This window comes from Rhipicephalus microplus, unplaced genomic scaffold (genome assembly GCF_043290135.1).
Source record: "Rhipicephalus microplus isolate Deutch F79 unplaced genomic scaffold, USDA_Rmic scaffold_15, whole genome shotgun sequence".
NCBI lineage: Eukaryota > Metazoa > Arthropoda > Arachnida > Ixodida > Ixodidae > Rhipicephalus > Rhipicephalus microplus.
Window position 1 is genome coordinate 32,082,429 of NW_027464588.1, and position 23,641 is coordinate 32,106,069.

General features: G+C 48.7%; 1 long non-coding RNA gene across 1 annotated transcript in view; it reads right to left on the reverse strand.

Annotated features, from left to right (window-relative positions):
• LOC119173399 (uncharacterized) overlaps positions 1 to 23,078 on the reverse strand; it is a 68,236-nt gene extending 45,158 nt beyond the window's left edge. Inside the window, exon 1 of the long non-coding RNA XR_012888717.1 lies at positions 23,020 to 23,078. This is a non-coding gene — a long non-coding RNA (uncharacterized LOC119173399). The remainder of the gene's footprint in view (positions 1 to 23,019) is intronic.
• Between the last annotated feature and the right edge of the window lie 563 nt (positions 23,079 to 23,641).

Genomic DNA, 23,641 nt, shown 5'->3' on the forward strand with positions numbered 1-23,641 from the left:
TGGCTACAGATACACAGACAGACTGACAGAGAGATCAGAACTTCAGCGTTGAAATGTCCTAAAAAACTACCACCTATAATATTTTACACACGCTACCAGATAGCAATGATTACTCCGCTGTGACCACCGGTGTAGTTCCACTGTGACCCAAATGTCAAACTCGTCACGGTTGGAAATCCAATACAGGAGGCAACCTACACTTGAATTTTAAAGATAAGCGCTCATTTGAACCGGTAGAACGGCGAGACATTAAGAACACTGGAAAATGGTTTCCACAAAATCATAAGGCTCAGATCACGCATAGCGAACCGCCACTATGGCATGAAGGAAGCGAACTTGATCTATCTCGTGCAGGCTTTCAATCTTAGCAGGATAAGATACTTATCCCCTTACCTAAACCCTATGGGAACCTCGAAAAAGCCAAACTTGGTGTGATAATCAGCCGAGCCTAAAAATAAGCTTGAGGGCTGCCCATGCGAACAGCTAATGACAAACTCTTAGCATTGGGAGTCCATAATACACTTGACGAACTCGTAGAGGCTCAAAGAATAGCGTAATATGAAAGACTAGCGCAGAGCTCTACGGGAAGGCAAATAGTAATCTTGGAAAGAAATACGCCGTTCAAAAAGGTGTTCAGACTTACATAACGCACGAAAACAGGCAACATCTTCACGTACCACCACTGCCGAAAAACATGCCCCCCGATTATAACAAATAAAGCAGATTAAAACGCTCGAAACCGATTAAAAATAGAATCTCAAGCTCTACAGCTACTCTCTACGTCAACGCAGTGGAGTATGCGCACGTGTGTGACATGGTCATTGCGGTCGTATGCAACGACGGTGCCCTTAAGACTAGTGGCTCTATTTAAAGGGGCAGCGTGGAAGCTGTGGCAAAATCGGATATCGTATTGGTCTTAGCTTTTCCGCAGGCTAAAAGTGTAATCAGCTACTCCAAGGCCGCACTCAGAATATTTTCCAGAGGGAGAACTTCAGCGGAAGCACACAGAATATTAGTCAACTGCCGGGCTCCCACAAAAGTAAGAAATTGTTTGAGCGTCTGCGCACCGCGGCTGCAGGACTCATATGCCTAGCCACTAAAACATAACCACTTGGTTCGATGGGTGATCACAAGATCATTTACGATGAAATCACAAACAATTACTGATGCTAAGGGCCCGGTATCCTCCCGTACCCCACACAGTAAGCAGCAAATGGTGGCTTGGCGCCTCCTTCATGTAGACACACACCTGACCTGGTGGCCTATAGCCACTATTACCCAGGGCAATACACAGACAGGTGCAAAATATGTACGGAAAGGGCGGACCTACCTCACACCCTGTGGGCCTGTCCAAAGGCAGTCCGACAGGACCACACATTTAGTAATGATGAGCAGTGGGAGACCGTGCTGCTCAGCTCACAACCAGAGGAATAACTGTGGACGATTTTACATGCCGAGGACGCCCCAGGGGCCCCTGGTTCACACCTAGGCGGGGAATTCGCCGCAGCAATGTCTCCGTATTCTCCAAATAAAGCTTTTTTTCCCTCCTTCTTTTTCACATCTGGTATATCATCGGGCACGTAATTTGAAGATTACGGTATACGCCCTTGCCATCGGCCAGCAATTTTTTTCATTTTACTTTCTTTACATTTATACATGCGACAGTTCACAGTTTGACGACCTTCAGGACATGGGCGGAACACGCTGTTGTGCTTGCAAATGTCTTGCTTCTACTATCTCTCCTCCTTATCTTTTGGCGTCTCTCATAATCATATGGTGGTTTTGGGGCGTTAAACCCCACATATCAATCAATCTTCTTATCTTTTCCATTGTTTTTTTCCCCTTCCCACGTGTATGGTAGCAAACCAGGTAGAACATGGTTTGTCAACTGCTCTCTCTCTCTCTCTCTCTTTGTCTCTCTCTCTCTATCTATCTATCTATCTATCTATCTATATATATATATATATATATATATATATATATATATATATATATATATATATATATATATATATATATATATATATATATATATATATATATATATATATATATATACACTGTTGCAAGTCATTGTGTTTATTTACTGTTGAGGTGAAATGGCGGTGGGAAGGAGCAGCGTACTTCTTAGACAGACCGCTGTCCAGGCGCCGCTATACTACTAACTACTACTCTTCTTCCGCGCCCCATACGCTCACGCATCTTCGTTGCATTTCCTCCGGCGGCAGACGAAGCTCGCCGAGCGAGGTAAATAAGCCTATGATGGTACTGTTGAGGCAGGCTACGTGAAGAATCTGCGTAACGCGCGAACGTCGGTTATTGGCTGTGACTCGGGCGACAACGTATTTCACGTCACTGAGACGAATGACTCTCACTAATGGGCCGGAATAGTTTGCTAGAAACTTCTAGTACAATCTTTTTTTACGAACAGGAGTCCACAGCCCAATGTAGTCACCAGGAGAAAACCCTACCTGGATATGTTTCGCAGCGTAGCGACTCTTGCTGTGTTCTTGAGATGACAATGTTTGAAGGCGCGCTAGTTCACGTGCTTCATCGGCACGACACAGCGTCTAAGCGGTGGACAGATCTTCCTGATGCAAGAAAGGTAAGAGAGTGTCCAGAAAACTCCGTGGGTTTCGTGCGCAAAGCAGAAAGAAGGGCGAATGTTTAGTAACTTCATGCTTGGTGGTGTTATATGCGTAAGTAACAAACGGTAAGACGACGTCCCAGTGCCTGTGATCAGCATCAACGTACATCGATAGCATTTTCGTAAGACTTCGACTCGTTCTTTTGGTCAGGCCGTTTGTTTCCGGATGGTAAGGGGTAGAGTGGCGATAAGAGGAGCCACAGAGGCACAAAATTTTTTCAAGCACATCGGCGATAAATGGCCGTCCACGGTCACTGGTGAAAACTCGAGGAGCATCGTGACGCAGTATGATCCGTTCTAACAGAAAAGAAGAAACAGCGGCTGCTGTGGCCGATGTCAGTGCGTCCATTTCCGTATAACCAGTTAAATAATCCACACATGCTACAACATATCGGTGGCCGTATGAAGTGTTAGGAAGGGTTCCTAGCAAGTCGATGCCGACTTTTTCAAAAGGGGTTGTCGGTGGAGGGCTAGGCTATCAATAGCCTGCCGGGACAGTGGTGGATCGCCTGTGGCGCTGACATATAGCGCAGCTGGCAACGTACTGTCTTGTGGTCTACATTTTTGGCCAGTAGAACCTCTCACGTAATCGATGTAGCGTACGTGTGAAGCCGAGATGACCGGATGTTATGTCATCCTGCATAGAACGAAGGGTGACCTGGTGCAGGCTTTCTGGCACCACTGGAAGCAAAGGGAGGCCGTCGGCTGAATAGGTTCTCTTATACAGCAAGCCATTTGAAACTGTAAAGTGCTTGTCAGAGGAGTTATGCGCAGCTTCGAGCAAGGGTTTCAGGATAGGGTCGCGCTGTTGCTCACGTTTGAAGCTACTGGTATGTGGAAAGTTGGACGAGAGAGAAACTAAATACTCATCAATGACATCGTCGTCAGCAATGGTGTGTACTGAATGGAGGCGGGATAAGCACTCGGCAACCGTGTGACATCGTTCGCTCTTATAGGTCACAGAAAAGCTCAACTCTTGGAGGCGCAACGCCCAACAACCCAGCCAGCCAGACGGTTCGCCAAGTGCCAATATCCAATAGTGAGTGATGATCGGTCATCTTTGTGAACTCGCAGCCACGTAGATACGGTCAGAACTTCGGAATGGCGAAAACGACTGCTAAGCACTCGAGCTCGGTGACGGTGTAGTTCTCTGCTCTGGTAAGTGTCCGACTGGCATATGCTAGGACGTGCTGGCGGCTGTTGCACAGTTGGACCAGCACAGAACCAACACCTAGCCCACTAGTATCACTATGAAGTTCCATCAAAACGGCAGGATCAAAATGCTTCAGGATAGATCCTGAAGTGATAAAAACTTCAGCTGTTGAAAGGCAGCCTTACATTTATGATCCCACAAGTACGGCGTGTCTTTATGAAGAAGGGATGTCAGTGGGGAGGCAGGTTGGGAGAAGGTCTTAATAAATCGGCGGAATTATGAGCACACAACCAGAAAACTTCGCCGGTCCTTCACTGTTCGTGGTTGTTTAAAGTTGCGAACCACTGCGGTTTTCTGTGGGTCTGGTCATACGCCTTATTTATCCACGAGAAAGCCTAATACGAGGACTTGAATTTCTTCAAAATGGCACTTCTTTGAGTTCAAAATAAGGCCATCTTGGCCTAAACATTCAAACACAAGTGACAACGGTGGTTATGCTCTTGAAAAATCTTTCCTTAGATAATCACGTAATCTAAAAAGCACATGGAAATTTCTCGTTGTAGTCCACACAGTACTGTATTCATAAATCTCTCGAATGTCGCTGCAGCAATGCACAAACCAAAGGGCGTAACGTTGAACTCAAAAAGATCATCTGGTGTTACGAAGGCTGCCTTCTCTTTATATGAGGGATGCATAGGAATTCGACAATACCCTGAACGCAAGTCAACAGGAGAAAAATAGGAGGCAGAATGCAGGCAGTAGAAGGCGTCATCTATACGTGGCAAAAGGCAGACGTCTTTTTTGTGAAGGCATTTAGGCGACGATAGTCTATGCAGGATCTCCATGAATTATCCTTCTTCCTGACTAAAATGACAGGAGCTGCCCAAGGACTACACAGTTCTTGTAGGATGCCCTTTCTCTAGCTTGTCTTCAGCTTGCTCAGCGATAACTTTTCTTTCGGAAGGTGATACGCGATATGACTTCTGGCGTATTGGTGGTGCTTGGCCTGTATAGATGCGATGTTGCGTACTTGTACACAGTGGCGTAATGGTAGACGCCTCGTCTTGGGCAAATTCAAAAGACAGAGGCGTAGCCTACGATCGCCTCCTGCAGCAGCGACCATTCAGTTGAAGAAAGTGACTTGTTGATCATACGGTCAATGCTCTCAGAATAGTCAGGGTACGAATTGGCGTGGGGTTTCTTTACATCCACCGACAGCTGAAGTGACCGTATGGTAAGGGTACTTTGCTCTTGAAAGCTTGCCAATTTAAGTCCTACAGGCAGAGATATGGGCGGTGCAGAAACGTTCACAGTCCACAAATCGTCACAACTATCGACGGTGAGCACGAGGAAACGAGGCACAATAACGTTTTTCTTAAGCGCGTTACGGAAGTTCGGCTTAACTAAAGCGTAGTAAAACCCGCAACAGACCGTGAAGAGTTTACGCTCACAAAAATTGTGGTATGTGTGGCCAAGCAGACGTCTTCAGACACGGAAAAAACGTCCGAACTATCATCAACGGTATCTTCCGTCAATGGAGAGGGCAACACGGTACGAAAATAATCCCACCAATACCGCAACCCAGAGTGGCACCACATTCACGCCAAAAGCTATACCTAGAATGACGTCATGGGTCACATGTGCAAGCATCGTTATTTAGGCTCTAAACGTTTGATTTTCTACAGAAAGTAAAACAGAACAAACACCAACCGGGCTCAACGTTTCTCCCCCTACGCCACGGAATTTAGCACTCCGATACCAAGCAAACCTTACTTTTGTCCCAAAGCAAATTTAAAAGAGATGCTGATTATGGAAACAACAGCACCGGTATCAACTAATGCAACAGCACTCACATTGTCTACAAAAACTTTCACTTTGTTCTTAACCATCACAACACAAGGGGGTCTTGCGGAAGATGATTTTGCGGCCTCGTCCCCATCGTTCGCACCAGTTAGTTTCCTTATGGTGGTGGTGTCCCCGAGCGGTGACGTGGGGACGGGAATCGCTGTTGGCGAGCGAGTGGTGGGGTAACATTGCAGTCGGAGCAAGGCGTGTCAGGACGTGCTGCGTGTTGCCTTTGCAAAGAGCCCTGAAATGACCGAGACTAGCCAGCAGGCACATAAGGCGTGTAGACGTTTATTCATGAAGCTCGCAGCTAGCGATGGCAGCAGTACCTAGCGATGTGCCCAGATAGCCCACAGTTGTAGCAAATACGGGTGTTGCGTCTAGTCGTCCCGGGCAATGGCGGCTGAGGAGTAAATCGCCGTGATGCAGCTTGCCTGCGTTCCTGGTTTTTGAGTGGCCGTTCACTTTTTCGTTCGAACCGATTGGTGTAATTCGGGTGAGGCTTAAAGTAGCTCTGACGCATCCGAGGTACCGGTGGTTCACGGGGCCGTTGGTCGAATTCACACTGATGGCAGACACCGGTGGTGTGCACAGCTTGCAGTTGAGCAAGTTCTTCCTTAATCACTCGTCTTATAATCGAAGAGATGTCGTCCTGCGATGGAAGGTCGACACTTGCAATGAAGGGCACATTGTCAAGACGTCAAAATTTTGGTCGGATTTTCCTCCTCTTTAGCGCTTCGAACACTCGGCAGTGTTACCTTAGGTCGAAAGGTGTGCGTAAGTCTTCCTTAGTGACAAGAAAATTGTATACATCTTCTGCGATTCCTTTTAGCAGATTACCTACCTTATCATCGTCAGACATGGTCGAGCTCACGATTCCGCAAAGCTTCAAGACAGCCTCGATGTAGGTGGTGCATGTTTCGCCAGGTAACTTAGCTGTGCGTGAAAGCGTTTGCTCCGCCTGCTTGATCTTAGCAGTGGAGTCACCAAAATAACTCTACAGCTCATCCACAAAAAAATGTTCGATGCGGTCAATGCACACTCGTGGTTGTCGAGCCAAGGAGCCATGGTGCCGACGAGAAAACACACCACGTTCTCGAGCTGCTTAGCAGTGCTCCAGCGGTTGCTGCGACTCACTCTTTAGTAGTGCTTGAGCCAAACCACCACATCGTCATCCGGCTACTACAAAAAGGTCCTTGGTTGACGTTCCGACGTGCCGCAGTGAGCTTGTCCTGGTGGGTGAGCGTGTTGCTCATCAGCGGTGAGGTTGTTATGGCCGGCTCCCGCGTCCTCCAGGTCTGATAGCTGCGGTGGCAAGCCTGGCAAGCCTCTGTTCCGTCGCGAAATTGGTAGAGCTGGGTCGTCCAGATTGGTGTACGTGGCACCTTCCACCAAACTGTTACAAGTGATTGTGTTTATTTACCGATGAGGTGAAATGGTATTGGGAAAGAGCAGCGAACTTCTGAAACAGGCCTACTCATAATCACCCCACCACACAGTCCAAGCGCGGCTCCGCTGCTCTTTTTCTTCCGCGCCCCATACGCTCACGCATCTTCGTTGCAATATATATATATATATATATATATATATATATATATATATATATATATATATATATATATATATATGTGTGTGTGTGTGTGTGTGTGTGTGTGTGTGTGTGTGTGTGTGTGTGTGTGTGTGTGTGTGTGTGTGTGTGTGTGTGTGTGTGTGTGTGTGTGTGTGTGTGTAGGGACCGATTAACTGCACAAACTGCTCTTCTTCTTACGAAGAGGGCGACCCACTAGAAGGCGCTGGAGAGGACGACCCTCTATGCGAAGGCTTCCCGACAACTTCCCCGGATACGAAAAGGAAGCCACCTGGAGGCCTAACAGCTGGTTACATTGAGGCGCTCCACGTTGACAATGTCACGCCCTCGCCGGCGCATGTCCGAAAACGGGTCGATGGGTAAGATCATGAACTTTACAGGGGAACTGCGTTCAACGACACAGTAGGGGCCTTCGCATTAGGGCAATAGTTTTGAAATTAGGCCAGTTGCAGTGGTAGGGATTGAGAGCCAGATGAGCGCTCCAGGGAGGAACGTGGGCGCAGTATTGCTGACGTCAGCGCGAATGCTCTTCTGCCACTCTTGATAATGCACAGGAAAGGTCTTTGCAAGCTCTCGACACTCTTCAGCAAGCTTGGCTGTAGCAGAAATAGGCACACACTCAGACGGATCTTGCTTGTATGGAAGTATCGTGTCAATAGGGTGCGACGAATTCCTTTCATATAATAAAGACAAAGGTGAAAAGCCAGTAGTGCTCGGAGGGGTGGTATTATATGCGTAGGTTACAAACAGTAGAATGGTATCCCAATTTGTGTGATCGCCGACGACGTATTTGGAGAGCATATCGGCAAGCGTATGGTTGAACCGTTCAGTAAGGCCATTCGTTTGCGGATGGTAAATAGCAGTTTTGTGGTGGACAACGCTGCTCTCTTTGAGAATGGCGTCGACGCCTTCGGACAGCAAGACACGGCCTCGATCATTGAGCAGTTCCTGGGGTGTACCGTGTCGCAGCATGAATTGCTGGAGCAGGAAGGAGGCCACGTCACTCGCGGTAGCCGCGGGGAGAAGAGCAGTTTTGGCGAGTTGCTTGAGGTGGTCTACAGCGACGATGTCCCAATAGTTACCAGCCGACGTTAGTGGAAGTGGCCCATACAAACCGATGCCAACGCACCCAAATGGCCTGTCAGGGCAAGGTAGAAATTGAAGGCCTACTGGCGACAAGTGCGTTGAAATTTAGTAGCGCTGACAATCTATGCAGAAGCGAACGAGTTTCGGCACGTGGTGATACATGCCGCGCCAAAAGTACCGTTGGCGAATGCGGTGGTAAGTCTTCAATACCCCGGAGTGCGCACATTGCGGATCAGAATGAAAGAACTCGCATATGTCAGAGCACAGGCGGCGGGGTATGACCGGTGGCCACTGGAGGCCGTCACCGTTGTAGCTGCGTAGGTCAAGAAGGTCATCGCGAACGCCGAAATGATGCGCTTGACGAGAAAACGCGCGAATGGATGGAGTGGATGGATCAGTCAGCAAGTCTATTAGTGAGGCAACCCATTGATCTTTGCGCTGTTCAGTAGCGCTGGTATGAATGTTGATGGAAGAAACGCCAAGGCGAGACGCTGAGTTGTGGGCATTGTCGTCAGGCAAGGGAGAGCGTGGCAGGGCGTCAGCGTCAGCGTGTTGCCTTCCGTTACGGTACAACACGCAGATGTCATAATCTTGCAGGGGAAGTGCCCACCGGGCGATATGGCATGAGGTATCTTTCTATAACAACAACCAGCATGGCGCGTTAATGTCGGTCACGACATCAAATGGGCGACCATTCAAGGAAGGTCGGAACTTCATAAGGACCCAGACGATTGCCAGCCTTTTTTTGTCAAAAAATGACAGTCTAATGAGTCTCGGCTTTTGCAAGCGTACGGCATGCACACGCCACGACATATTCCAGGAACCCTGGTTTACGCTGCGCAAGGACATTGCCGAGGCAAACACCACCGACGTCCATGTGTACCTCAGTAGGGGCCGTAGGGTCGTAGTGGCGGAGTATGGGAGGTGACGTCAACAAACGACAAAGCCTTGTGAAAGAGTCGTCGCACTGCGATTACCACGAAGGGAGAGGCACGTAACTTCCGAGGAGCTTCATCAACGGCGACATGATAACATGATAGTCGCGAAGTTCAGGATGAAGTTCTGAAAGTAGGAACACAGTCCTACGAAACTGCGCTCTTCCTTGGCGGATGTCGGCTTGGCAAACTTGGTCACGGCACAAAGCTTGGCTGGATCAGGGAGTATTGCGTCCTTGGGCACGACGTAGCCGAGTATTTTCAGCTGCCGAGCTGCAAATCGCCTCTTTTTTAGGTTCAGTTGCAGACTGGCGTCACTCAGTTCAGACGCGTCAAACATGCCGCAAGCGTTGCAGATGCGTGGAAATGTGTGGAGCTAAAACGACGACGTTATCGAGGAAGCACAGGCACGTGCGCCATTACAGGTCACGCTGAACGGTATCCATCATGCGCTCAAAGGTGGCGGGTGCATTGCACAGCCCAAACGGCATGACGTTGAATTCGTACAAGCTGTCGACGGTGACAAAAGCGGTCTTTGGTCGAGTGTCCTCAGCCATAGGTATTTCCTAGTACCCTGAACGCATATCGAGGGATCAAAACAATTCTGCTCCTTGCAGGCTGTCAATCGCGTTCTCTACCCGCGGTAGTGAGTACACGTCCTTGCGAGTGATCTCGAGACATCAGTAGTCCACACAGAACCGTACAGAACCGTGCTTCTTCGTGACGAGAACAACGGGAGACGCCTTGGAGCTCATATGGGGTCGAATGGCATCGAGGCGAAGCATGTCGTCGACTTGCTAATACATGGCGTTCTGTGAGAGATATGCGATATGAACTTTGCCGCAGCAAAGGTTGTGGGCTTGTGTCGATGCGATGCGTAACGGTAGATGTGTGCCCGAGCGAAGTTTGAGTGACATCCAAAGAAGAGCGGAGTTCTTCCAACTGGAAGCTGGGAATACTGGCCTGGTGTAAGGTTGTCGGGAATGGAGGAACCGAATACATCAGCGGATGATGAAGCAGAAGTTGAAACAGCACTTGGCGTACTATAACTTGGGCAGTGCGTGTTATCGGGTTGATAAATAACTTGTGCGTCTTTGATGGGTTCCACGCTGCCGAGACATTCCCCTCACACCAATGTAACACTGTATGGGGATGAGTTTAGAACAAATGTAATAAATCACGCTGCTGTGCGTAATTTGCACGGTTGCAAAAGGAACCGGCAAGCCTTTCCTCATGAAAACACGGTGAGATGGCGAGAAAAGTGTGTCGGAAAGGCTTGCGCAGTAGACCGACACTGCCGTGGACGAGTTTGCAGGCAATTGAATATGTAACTTGCTTGCAACCGATGAACTGTTGGCTGGCGTCAAAGAAGATAGTTGTGTGAGCTCTATGTCAGCTGGTGCACAATAAAAGACAGCGTCATGACGGGAGAGAAAATCACATCCTAGGATGACGTTGCGAGAGCATGCTGAAATTATGATGAATTCAGCTTAATACATCACGTCCTGAATCACAAGACGGGCTATATACATCAAAGTAGTGTTAATGATTTGGGTGCTATCTGTACGGAGGGAGAGCCCGGAAAATGCCGTCGTCACTTTGCGCAGTAATCAGCTTAGTTCTGCGTTCATGACGGATATGGCAGCTCCATTGTGTACACAAGGGCAGATGCACGAACAACATGCACAAGCACGTCTATCGCGTTCGATGGGCTTTGCTGAGGGCTTCCGCAGTTTGACATTGTCACAGCCCTTGCCTCGTGGACTGCGACGACCAGTTTTCCTCGTCGCATTCGAGTGGACGTGACCGCATCGGCGACAGTGCGCGACGTCGCGGAGATGGTGAATGGCGGTTAGACGGAGTGGGGGGGGGGGACGACGGTGACATAGATGGTGGTTGTTCATAAAAATTGCCCGCAGCTTTCCTCGGGGGAACACTGAGGAGGATGCGGAGCGTATAATTGGTTAACGGGGTGTTAAAGTGCGACTTACTTGGGTCGATGGCTAAATTGGTTAACGTGGTTGTGAAATGGGGTGTTAAATTGCGACTTACTTGGGTCGATGGCTAAATTGGTTAACGTGGTTGTAGGAGGGGGTGTTAAATGAGTGAACACGTACACACGTATGCGAAAGGGCGGCGCTGGTCGAAGGGACGTCAATCGTTGTGTTTGTGGATTCGTTGGAATTCATTTCACCGTGACCTTGGACGTCGACGCGCCGTACAAACCAACCGACGAGCGGCAACTGAGCGAGCGAGCGCCGACCTTGAGTATATATACAGCGCGACGGCGCATGCACTGTCAGCTGTTGAATGTTCTCGAAGCGCGACGGCGCATGCGCGTCTACTGGAGAATCAGGAGAATTGTAGAATGTTCTCGAAGGGGAGAAGCGCGCGCGGCACAGATGGTGAGTGACGGTGCATGCGCGCGTCAGCTGTCGAATGTTCAAGAAGGGGGAGAAGCGCAACGGCGCATGCGCGCGCGTCAGCTGCCGATGTTCTCGAAGCGCGACGGCGCATGCGCGCGCGTCAGCTGCCGATGTTCTCGAAGCGTGACGGCGCATGCGCGCTACATTATACAGCTAGCGAATGTTCGTGAAGAGGAGAAGCGCACGCGGTGTGTAGAGGAGGAAGGGTGCACAGATGGTGGAGGAGTGAAGCGCGCGCGGTGTGTATAGGAGGAAGGCATGCACAGATGGTGGAAGAAGGAGGAGGAAGCTTGCGGACGGCGCCGCACTACAAGCCTCGAGTATTAGATGCTCCGCATCTAAAAGGATTGCTGGATTGGCTCGGAAGGTTGGAGGTGACCTGCCGTTGCCGCACGCGATTGAAACAGCGTGCTACGTGACGGACACAACCACAAGCAAAGCATATGGGGTGATTGTCATAAGTGTGTCATTGGTTGTCATTGGTTGGCCATCACGTTGTGCGACCCGTTCTTGTTGCAGAACGTGATGGGGGAGCCGGCTGCTGATATCACTGCATGATGGTCGGCACTCGGATGACGTTAGCGTATGTATGCGGCACAGTTTTTTCAAAGGCCTGGGGCCTGGCGATGGTTTCAGTGTAACTAAGGGGGCCAGCCACCAAAATTGGTGGGGGCGGCCTGGCGACAACTCGGGCATAGCTTAGTGGCGCAGATACAGGAGACAGCTGGTGGTAGTCAGGAACGACCTCCGCGATTTTCTGCTGATTGGCTCGGCGGAGGGGAGGCGAATTGGCAGTTGTCGGCTAATAAGCATATTGCGGGGAGCAAGAGTTAGTAAAGAGACCTGATGGGCAACTTTCAAACGCATGAACGACTTCATTTCGGTGAGCTAGGTTGTGTGGTCAGGAACTGCTGACAAGGCCGAGAGATCAGCGTCAGGGGATGGTGGTCGACGGGTTATCAAGCGCTACCGCCGCAGCTCCTCGTAACTTTGGCATAGTGTAATGACTTCCACCACAGTGCGAGGGTTCTTGGCCAGCAGCATGGTGAAGGCATCGTCAGCGATTCTTCTCAGAACTTTCTTGATTCTGTCGGCCTCCGACATGCTCACGTCCACTTTATTGCACAAGTCAAGGATGACCTCCATGTAACCTGTGAAGGACTCGCCAGTCTGCTGTACTCGTTCACGTAAACGCTCTTCGGCTTGCAGCTTATGAACAGCATGATGACCGGACACGTCGACGACGGCGGTTTTAAAAGCGGACCAAGTCGGAAAATTAGATGTGTGGTTGTTGTACCACGTGCCGGCCACACCCGCGAGGTATAAAACCAGGTTGCCGAGTTTACCTGACTCGTCCTAATGATTGGGGACGCTCAGGTGTACGTACATGGCGAGCCAGTCGTCCACGTTGGTGAAGACAGGAGGGTCGCGGATGTGGAGACACCAGGCCATGCGTCGGTGCAGGAGCAAGTGTTTGCTGAGTGGCGTCTTGGGGCATGATAGATGACATGGTACGGGATCGAAGCTCTAAAGGCATCGAATGCAGACCGAAGGTGTCTGAAGGGCACATCACTCTCCACCAAGTTGTTAAGACGATTATTGGCGGACACTTGGTAATGATACACGAAGGCGGCATTCGATGCGGGGACCAACACTCTGCACGAGCTGTTATTCTTGCGAACAAGGCGACCCACTAGAAGGCGCTAGAAATAGATATAAGTATATTGTAATGAAGAAGTAGTGGGTCATGCAACGCTCGGCAATCACGTCGTCATTGCTAAGCACGAGACCCTCGCCCCAGACATTGCCGCTGCTATCGCTGGCTAGGCCTACGCTTCTACCTGGTCTCAAATAACATTTCCGGCTGTCTCAGTTCTTTATTATAATTGGTTGAGTTTCCTGGGTCTCCTTGCAATCGTGGAGTTACGAGGACGGACTTTACCTGCCGCCATGAACACTGCATCTGCCACAAGCCCTCCACCTATGGCTCCCCAGGCCATCGCGTGCTCAGGCACGGTCAATCAGCAGGACCCTCCCATATTCAGTGGCCTTGTCGATCATGACGTCGACGACTGGCTGGCTACCTACGAACTCATGAGTGTCTTGAACAATATGGATGAAGCCACGATACTGGCCACTGCTGGCATTTACCTTAGTAGTGTTGAGACGCGTCGCTCGGCAGAGCTGCGCAAGTGAACAACTCACGTCCCGAACAACAACTGACTTTTATTATCACCCTTCCTTTCGAAGATAACTTTCTCGTGCAGGCGCATGCGCTCTCTGCACCGCACACAGAAGCACCGCTTTGCGTCGCCCCAGTACTCCCCCCCCCCTAGTGAGTGCGCGCACAACGGCCGCACTCGGACGACCCACTGCGGTTCATAAGTTCATGCGCACCGGGGGTCTAGTACACCGTCCACTCAACGTAAAGCGTTTGAGGACTTGCTGGGGCTGCGCTACGTGGTCTGCCGGGGGTGCCTGCGAAGATGGAGCTCGAGGTGGTTCAGGTGCTTCGCTGTCGGAGTCCACGTGTGCTGATTTTACGCGGTCTAGAGAAACCACGTCGTGACGACCACCTCTGTCGATTGTAATGTGCTTGTCTGCCCGTCGCAGCACCTTGAAAGGCCCGTCGTACGGGGGCCGGAGTGGAGGCTGTACGGCGTCGTGCCTCATAAACACGTGAAAGCAAGAGGAGAGTTCCCGGTCCACGTAGACTGGCCGGGCTGCGGGCGGACGCGGAGGAACAGCGCGTAGCTTGCTCATAATGTCTCGCAGTCGCACGGCGTAGTCCGCGTTCGCGTACACGTTTTCGTCCTTACTGGTAGTGAAAAACTCTCCTGGGAGGCGAAGCGTTGTTCCGTACACCAGTTCAGCGGAGGAGCATTCAATATCTGCTTTCAGAGCCGTCCTAACGCCCAACAGAACAAACGGCAGTGCCTCTACCCAACTGTGACTCGCAGTAGCCGTCAGGCTCGTCTTCAGATGGCGATGGAACATTTCCACTATACCGTTGCTTATCGGATGGTAGGCAGTTGATCTGATGCGGTGAGTACCCAAAAACCGGGTGACGCTTGCGAACAGGGTGGACTCAAACTGTGTTCCGCGATCCGTAGTCACGGTTGCCGGCACTCCGAAGCGAGCCACCCAGTGGAAGATAAATGCGCGGGCGACGGTATCAGCAGTATTGTCTGGAATGGGCACGGCCTCCGGCCATCGCGTGAAGCGATCGATGCAGGTTAGCAAGTAGCTTTGCCCCTGGCAAAACGGCAGTGGTCCCACAATGTCAACATGCACATGGGCAAATCGACAGTCCGGCAGAGGGAAGGATCCCAAGGGGGTCACAGTATGTCGCTGAACTTTGGAGCGCTGGCATGCGATGCACTCTCGTGTCCAGTATTGGACATCCCGGTTTAATCCTGGCCACACGAACCTCACTGTGCATAGCCGTTGCGGGGCTCGAATCCCGGGATGCGCCAGGCTGTGCAGCATGTCAAAAATGCTGCGACGGAGGTTCGAGGGGACGAACGGTTGGGCCTTGCCTGTAGACATGTCGCAGCATACGGATACTGTGGGTTCTGCCAACCATTGCAGCTTCAAGGCGCTGGTTGAAGACGTCAGTAGACGCTTCAATTCTCCATCACTGCGTTGAGCCGTCGTGAGTGTGGTAAAGTCTACGCCGCTCGGCAGGCTGATGGTATTCACTGGACCGCGCGAAAGAGCGTCGGCAGCGGCATTATCCGTGCCACTAACACGGCGTATATCTGTCGTGAATTCTGCGATGTACGACATTTGGCGGAGCTCCCGTGCCACGTGCGCAGCAGAATCGGAGTTCGCGCGCAATGCGTAGGTGAGTGGTTTGTGATCTGTGAGCACAAAAAATTCTTGTCCTTCCACATAATGTCGGAAATGCCAGATAGCCGCGTATATGGCCAGGAGTTCCCTACCGAAGGTGCTGTACCTTCGTTCGGACGGGCTCAGTTTTCTGGAAAAGAAGGAAATTGGTCGCCACACTCCGCTCACCCTCTGCTGCAACATGGCTCCAATCGCTGCATCGGAGGCGTCCACCATGAAGCACTGAGGAACACCCAGCTGTGGGTACGTGAGCATGGTAGCATTTGCAAGAGCTTCCTTTATCATCCGGAATGCTTGTGTGGATTGGTCGTTCCACTGAATGGCAGTTGCCTTAGATCCGGGCACATCGCACGTCTGTGCCACCGCCACCCACTCCACTCAAGTGAAAACCCACGTCCATATCAGTACGACCACACTTACACACCCTACTCACCAGACCCCGCATTGCACCCTCGTCGAGCAAGCCACCAACCAGCTTCTAATCGCCGATCTCCTTCTCAACGTCTTCGCTTTCCCTCGCCGATGCTCCGACGTCCCCCTACAATCGACGCCGAAAACTAAATGACGCAGTTCCCGAGGCAAGAACTGCGTTCTCATCACAAAGCACAAGCCCTCTTCATTCGCCACCGAATGTAATTAATGGCGTTCTTGAAGGTGTACCTGTACTTGTCTTTATTGATTCTGGTGCCGCCATTTTCGTCATCGCCGAAAAAGTTTGCCGTTCAATTCTAAAAACGACAACTCTTTATTTGAGTTTGTGTCTTCATACTGCCACTGCACAGCGTGTGCCACCTGTGGCCGAGTGTACTGCCAGACTTTCAATTCAAAGAGTGCCCTACCCAGTACAGATCGTAGTACTCCCGCACTGTTCTCACGACATTTTTTTAGGTTAGGATTTTTTCCTCCATCCGCAAGCCGTCATTATTTACACCCATGCCGAAGTCGTCTTTTGTCCCCTTGACGCTCTACCTGTGGACGATCACCCTTCATACGTGAAGTTGGTTATTAGTGACGACACCTAGAGCCCTCCATGCGCTACTGTTTTCGCACCTGTGTCGTGTTCCGCCATTGTTGACGCAACCGCATTCTACACAACTTCCGCCGCTTTCGTTCATCGCCACCTCTCACCGCTCCCAACCACGCTCGTTACTCTTCACGGTGATCCGACTGAAGTGCCTGGAGAGAATTTGTTCCCATTCACGATTACGCTGCTTCGGGGCGAACGTATCGGCTAAATAGAAACATTCGAAATCATCGCTACACTTGACGTTCCTGATGAATTATCGGAAGTCAGCGCCCTCTCCTGTAGTTCCGTGAAGGGCCCTTCTACTTCCGACATTTTCAACCGTGTAGTTGACGAAGGCCTGAACCCACAACAGAGGTGTGAGCTTTTGAGCCTCGTTGACATGTTTCGGCCACCTTCTGACAGTTACAGCGCTACTTTAGATCGAACATCTACTGTGTGCCATTATATTGACACAGGTAATCTTCCGCCATTACGGCAGCGACCGTAGCATGTTTCACGGACTAAACGCCGTGTCATCGATGAACAAGTAGATTACATGCTAAAGCGTGGCGTCGTTCAACTATGAGACAGTACTTGGGCGTTGGCGGTTGTTTTATTTAAAAAGAAGGATGTCGCGATACGCTTTTGCGTAGATTGTTGTCATCTAAACAAAATAACACGAAAGGTTGTTTATCCTTTGCCTCAGATGGATGACTTCCTCGACTCTTTACAAGGCGCAGAGTTCTTTTCCTCCCTTGATCTACGCTCTGGGTATTGGCAAATGCCCGTGAATTCGGATGATAGGCCAAAAAACTGCCTTCGTAACACCAGGTGGCTTATACGAATTTAACGTGATGCCATTCGGCCTATGCAATGTACCGGCAACATTTCAGCGCATTGTGGAATCTATCCTACGAGGCCTCAAATGGAACACGTGTTTGTGCTACTTAGATGATGTGGGGGTGTTTTCGCCTGATTGTTCCACGCACCTTCGTCACTTGGAACAGGTTCGATGCTGTCTCTCTGCAGCAGGGCTTCAACTAAATTTGAAGAAGTGTCACTTTGGAGCACGCAATCTCACCATTCTCGGACGTTAAAGAACCCCAGGTGGTCGAAATTTCCGGAGCCCTCCACTACGGCGTCTCTCATAATCATATGGTGGTTTTGGGACGTTAAACCCCACGTATCAATCACCATTCTCGGACACGTCATGCCGAAGGATGACATTCTCTTTGACCCCGCTAAGCTACGGGCTGTTCGCTAGTTCCCGAGGCCCACGTCTCTCAAGGAGAGATGTGGGCCTTGACCGCGTTCAGTTTGTAAGTACTGCCGGTAATTGCTCTGACCCGCTCCCTGTAACTTCTAGGGTTCCCCAAGGGAGTGTACTTGGGCCTTTATTATTTTTAATTTATATTAATGACATTGATGATACTTTTTCTTCGCCGATTCAGATCAGACTGTTTGCTGATGATTGTGTGCTCTTTAATGAAATAACTTGCTATGACGACCAGGTTTTGGTAAACACTAACCTCCAAATTATCTTTGCATGGTGCGAGCAATGGGAGATGAGGTTAAACACAGACAAAACCGTCTTTATGTGAGTGACCAACAAAAAAATATTTTGACATTTACATATCAATCCGGTACCTAGACACTAGCGGAGGCTGTAGAGTATAAGTACCTTGGTGTCACTCTAACAAACGACCTCAGCTGGAATAAGCACATCTGTAATATTTGCGCACCGTCTTTCCGTAAACTTGGTCTTTTGAGACACAAACTAAAGCATGCTCCTTCTACTGTAAAAAAAAACTAACTTATTTGACTTTTATACGCCCCTCATCGGAATATGCCTCAATCGTCTGGGACCCATACACAAAAAGAAACATTGAGGCTCTCGAACTAATCCAATGCAAAGCGGTACGTTTCATTTATTCTAAGTACCGAAGAACTGATTCCCCCACAAACCTTATGAAAGAAAACAGTATAACCACACTTGAAAAACGTTGTAAAACTCACAGGCTCAAATTTCTTTTTCTTTTAAATAACATCAAGCTGTCAGTAAACCGTGATTTGTATCTGAAACCGCTTACGACAAGACAAACCCGGCATCGAAAACTCATTCATTAACACCGTATTTCGCCAAAACAACCATTTTCAAATACTCGTTCTTTCCTCGAACAATAAATGACTGGAACTGCCTACCTCAATCGTTAACCAGCTCTGTAGAGGCACTTGAGCGTATTTAACCATGACCTATGTTTTTGTATTTTTTGTAAATGGTGTATCTTTTTTGTTCTTGCTGTTTCACACCTGTGTGCAATATTATGATCTTTGCTCTCCTGCTGGGGCCCTTAAATGGGTCTGCAGTATTTTGTAAATAAATCAATAAATAAAGGAGCTGCGTAGCTTCATTGGCCTTTGCTCATACGTCCGCCGCTTCATCCGTGATTTCGCCTCGATCATGGCACATCTGACAGACCTACTTCAGGTAGACCGTGATCTGTCTGCGTGGTCTCCAGCGTGCAACAGTGCCTTTGCAAAGCTCCGTGAACTGCTTACAACACCGCCCATACTGCGTCATTTCGATTCAAGCGCTCCCACAGAAATCCACACGGATGCCAGTGGTGCTGGTCTTGGCGCTGTACTCGCTCAACGAAAGCCTGGTTACCAAGAATATGTTGTTGCGTGCGCGAGCCGCACTCTTACAAGAACAGAAGCAATTTTTTCGGTAACTGAGGAAGAATGCCTAGCGATCATCTGGGCCAGTACAAACTTTCGGCCTTATCTGTACGGCCGCCCTTTCTATGTTGTTACCGACCACCACGTGCTCCGCCGGTCATCCTCTCTCATTGATTTCTCAGGACGCTTGGCACGATAGGCTTTACGGCGCCAAGAGTACGACATCCGTGTCATTTATCGCTCAGGCCAGAAGCATGCCGATGCGGATGCTCTTTCGCGTTCGCCTGTTTCTACTTATATTACGAGTGTCTCCATCCAAGACAACTTCCACTATCAGGATCCATCTACATGGCTGTGGAGCAACGCGAAGATTCGTGAATCGCGTCTCTGATGTATTATCTATCTGTAACACTCTCCCGCCCGCCATCTCGAGCGCTAAACCGACAAGCATCTCACATCGCCGTCTGTGATGGAATTTTTTATTGCCGCAACTACAACCCTGACGGCCGCAAACGGCTACTCGTCATACCAAGGCATCTCCGTGCGAGCATATGTGCTGCTATTTATGCCGATCCACAGTGTGCACACGCCGGTTTGTTTAAAACCTACGCCAGGCTACGTTTTAGTTTGTATTGTCGCGGCATGTACACATTCGTTCAAAAGTACATTCGATCTTGCACAGAGTGCCAACGCCGCAAGCACGATCCTAGCCGTCCCACTGCACCAATGCAGTCGTTACCCTGCCCAGTGCGACCATTCGACCAGGTTGGAAAGTACCTTTATAGTTCTCTGCGATATATATCAGCTCGGAATCGCTGAATAATTGTAGTGATCGACCATCACACGAGATATGCAGAAACGGCCGCTCTACCAGCCGTGACGGCACGTCATGTTGCGTCTTTCCTGCCACAACGTTTTGTTTTGCGTCATGGCGCTCCACGTGAACTTTTTAGCGACCGAGCACGCGTCTTTCTCGCGCATGTTATTCAAGAACTTCTTGCTGAATGCTATGTTATTCACCACTGTACTACCGCATATCGCCCACAAACAAACCGCTTGACCGAACGTTTTAACCGCACTCTTGGCGACATTCTTTCTATGTGTGTCGCCTCCGACAACACCAATTGGGATCTTATCATTCCCTACGCAACGTAGGCTTAAAACACGGCACCTCAAGCAAGGACAAGCGTTTCTCCCTTCTTTTTACGTTATGGTCAAGAGCCATCACCTCCAATCGACACCATACTCCCCTACCAACCCGACTCATCCGAAGGCACACCAGTTTCCGAAGCCGCTCGGCATGCGGAATAATGTCGGCAATTAGCTCGCACCCTTACAACACAATAACAAGGGCTACAGAAATTTCGTGAAGACGATGGACGGTCCAACTACCAGTTTTCGCCCAACTCTCTTGTTTGGCTGTGGGTGCCCCCCAGTGCTGCTCCTAGTACTTCTACAAAGTTTGTCAGCAGGTACCATGGACCTTATCGCGTCATAGAACAAACTTCCGCTGTTAACTACCTCATCGAACCCCTCACGGCCACTGTGGACCTGCGTCGCCGAGGCCGCGAAATCGTACATGTGGATCGCCTCAAACCATATCACGAACCACTTGTCCTCACGACACCTTAGAACACTTACTTGGCACCATCTTCAGCGAGGGGGAAACATGTAATGATGAATGTAGTGGGTCATGCAAATCTCGGCAAACACATTGTCAGTGCTAAGCACGAGACGCTCGGCCCGGACTGTCGCCCCACTCTCCATCATTTACTCCGTGGATATGCTGCCAATTTTTTATCGTAGAGCCGCATTCGCAACACACGCCAATAAACACCTATATGTATATATATATATATATATATATATATATATATATATATATATATATATATATATATATATATATATATATATATATATAAGGGAAAGAAGTGTATATCTAAGGGCTCGTTTTTCCGTTTTTCCGTGTTTTAACACAATATTAATGAGATCTAACAGACAGTAATGCCAAGGAATGTACAGGGGAAGTTATTAGAACCAATGGAATGTAAATAAGAAGAAAGAAGAAAGAAAAGTGGATGAAAAAATAACCAGCCGTGAGCAGGAAACGAACCTACGACCTTCGAATAACGCGCTCGATGCTCTAACCACTGAGCTATCACAGCGGCCCTCCCTCCATCTACTTTTTGGGTTTATATGTGAATTTAGAAGTAGGAGTGACAGTCAGCGCCATCTATAAGCCAAACGACGAGTGTGAAAACACTCTTATGCGCATGTTTGGCGTCACGTAGCACGTGAACTTGTTATGAGCGGGCAGCTGATTAATTCTCCCTCTTATACAACCTAAACACACCAAGTCTGCCAGTACGAGACCCTCGTTCAATGAAATAAGGGAAAGAAGTGTATACCTAAGGGCTTGTTTTTCCATGTTTTAACACAATATTAATGAGATCTAACAGACAGTAATGCCAAGGAATGTACAGGGGAAGTTATTAGAACCAATGGAATGTAAATAAGAAGAAAGAAGAAAGAAAAGTGGATGACAAAATAACCAGCCGTATATATTATATATATATATATATATATATATATATCATCAGAGCATCGAACGCGTAATTCGAAAGTCGTAGGTTCGATTCCTGCTCACAGTTGGTAATTTTTTCATCCACTTTTCATTCTTCTTATTTTACATTCCATTGTCTTTAATAACTTCCCCTGTACATTCCTTGGCACTACTGTCTGTTATATCTCATTATTATTGTGTTAAAAACACGGAAAAACGAGCCCTTAGGTATACACTTCTTTCCCTTATATATATATATATATATATATATATATATATATATATATATATATATATATATATATATATATATATATATATATATATATATATACGTCTCTGCATATGGTAGTATGATACACTGGCCGAGACAAAGTGGTTTCGTGTGTACGTATAGCAGCTGTGTTGCGCATGCGCGAAGAGCGTCGACTGCACGTGTCCCGCCCGTCTGCGCCAAGGAGGTTTAAAACAAAGCTTTCTTTTACCGCTTCCTCTTCTTTTCACAAGTTTTGCACAATTAATGTTTTTTCACTCTCTTTCTAAACCCTCTTGGTCAGCGCATTCCAGAGGAGTGACAGCATAGAAACGGCAGACGCATTTTAATCCTACCCCGTGGCTAATGCACTTCGAACCACGCTGCTCTTTTTGATCTCATCTGCCGCGGCGCTTTATACATAAGCGGGGCGTTTGCAAGTTTGTTATATAACCATAGAGAGAAAGAGTAAAATGATTGCCAAGCGATGCGAAATTCCAGATAAGCTTAATTGATCAGATTCCCAAGTAGTTGCTTCGCGATTAGCGGTCCAGCATAAGAAGAACGAACCGAAGAATGCTAAACGTGAAGCGCAGGCCGCGTAGAAATGGGTAGAACTTTCAGCAAAGCGGCTTTGCTAGGACGCTGATTGACTGACTATATGGTGAAGCTTACCGAAAGTGCCCGTGTGACTCTTACCTTCAAGATGCCCTTTGTAAACAATTTGTTTGGATATATGCGTGACTGTGTGAAATACTGTAGCATATAAAAGACTTGACACCAGTACTTTGTTCCATGCATGAAAAGGTTTAGCGCTGCCCCATTCGCTCACACTACGTATATGCTGGCGAAGCTGAGCTAAGCCAATGCTAGATTTTTAAGAGCCTTAGTAGCATTATCTGTGCACCGAAAATATTACCTCTAAACAATTCACTAGGAAGGATCTTCACTGTTATATAGTGGCCACATCTACATCTACTCACCCCGCATCCACTGGCGTAAAATATTGCGCCATTGTCATTTCGAATACAAAGAAAACACCTGTGAAGAAAAATACAATTACATATGGCACAAGATCATTTACCTAATAAAAAATAGGTGGCAAAAGTTCTAGTGATCTTGAGAGGAAACCTTTTTTCTCAGTGCACCAACCTCGGGCACCTCGGTGGCCGAGTTGCTCTTTCCTCATCTCAAAGTAAACGATTTTGAAAACGTTAAATTAATTTCAGCCGTTAACAAAACCTCGGCAACCGGACTCTAGCTGTTCCTCTAATACCAGCCACTAATTTTGTTTCCTCATGACTCTGTCCAAAGCACCGTTTTCTGTCGGGCTTCGCGCAGAGCGTCCACTATTCACCACAAGTGACGGAACCAGTTCAGTCACCGATAAAAAAACGCTATATGCTACTGGTGTAGACGAGACACCTTGCTCTCGTTTGTAGGCCACTTGCTTACCCTGACTGGAAGCCACGGATTACAAGCTTCAGTGCTGATTTTGTCTATACCTTTGCTCGACAGGCCCTCCAACAGTTCCCACAAACCCACCACCACATTCATTGACATAATCCTCCGCAATTGGGACAAAGCTATTTTTGTTCAACTTTA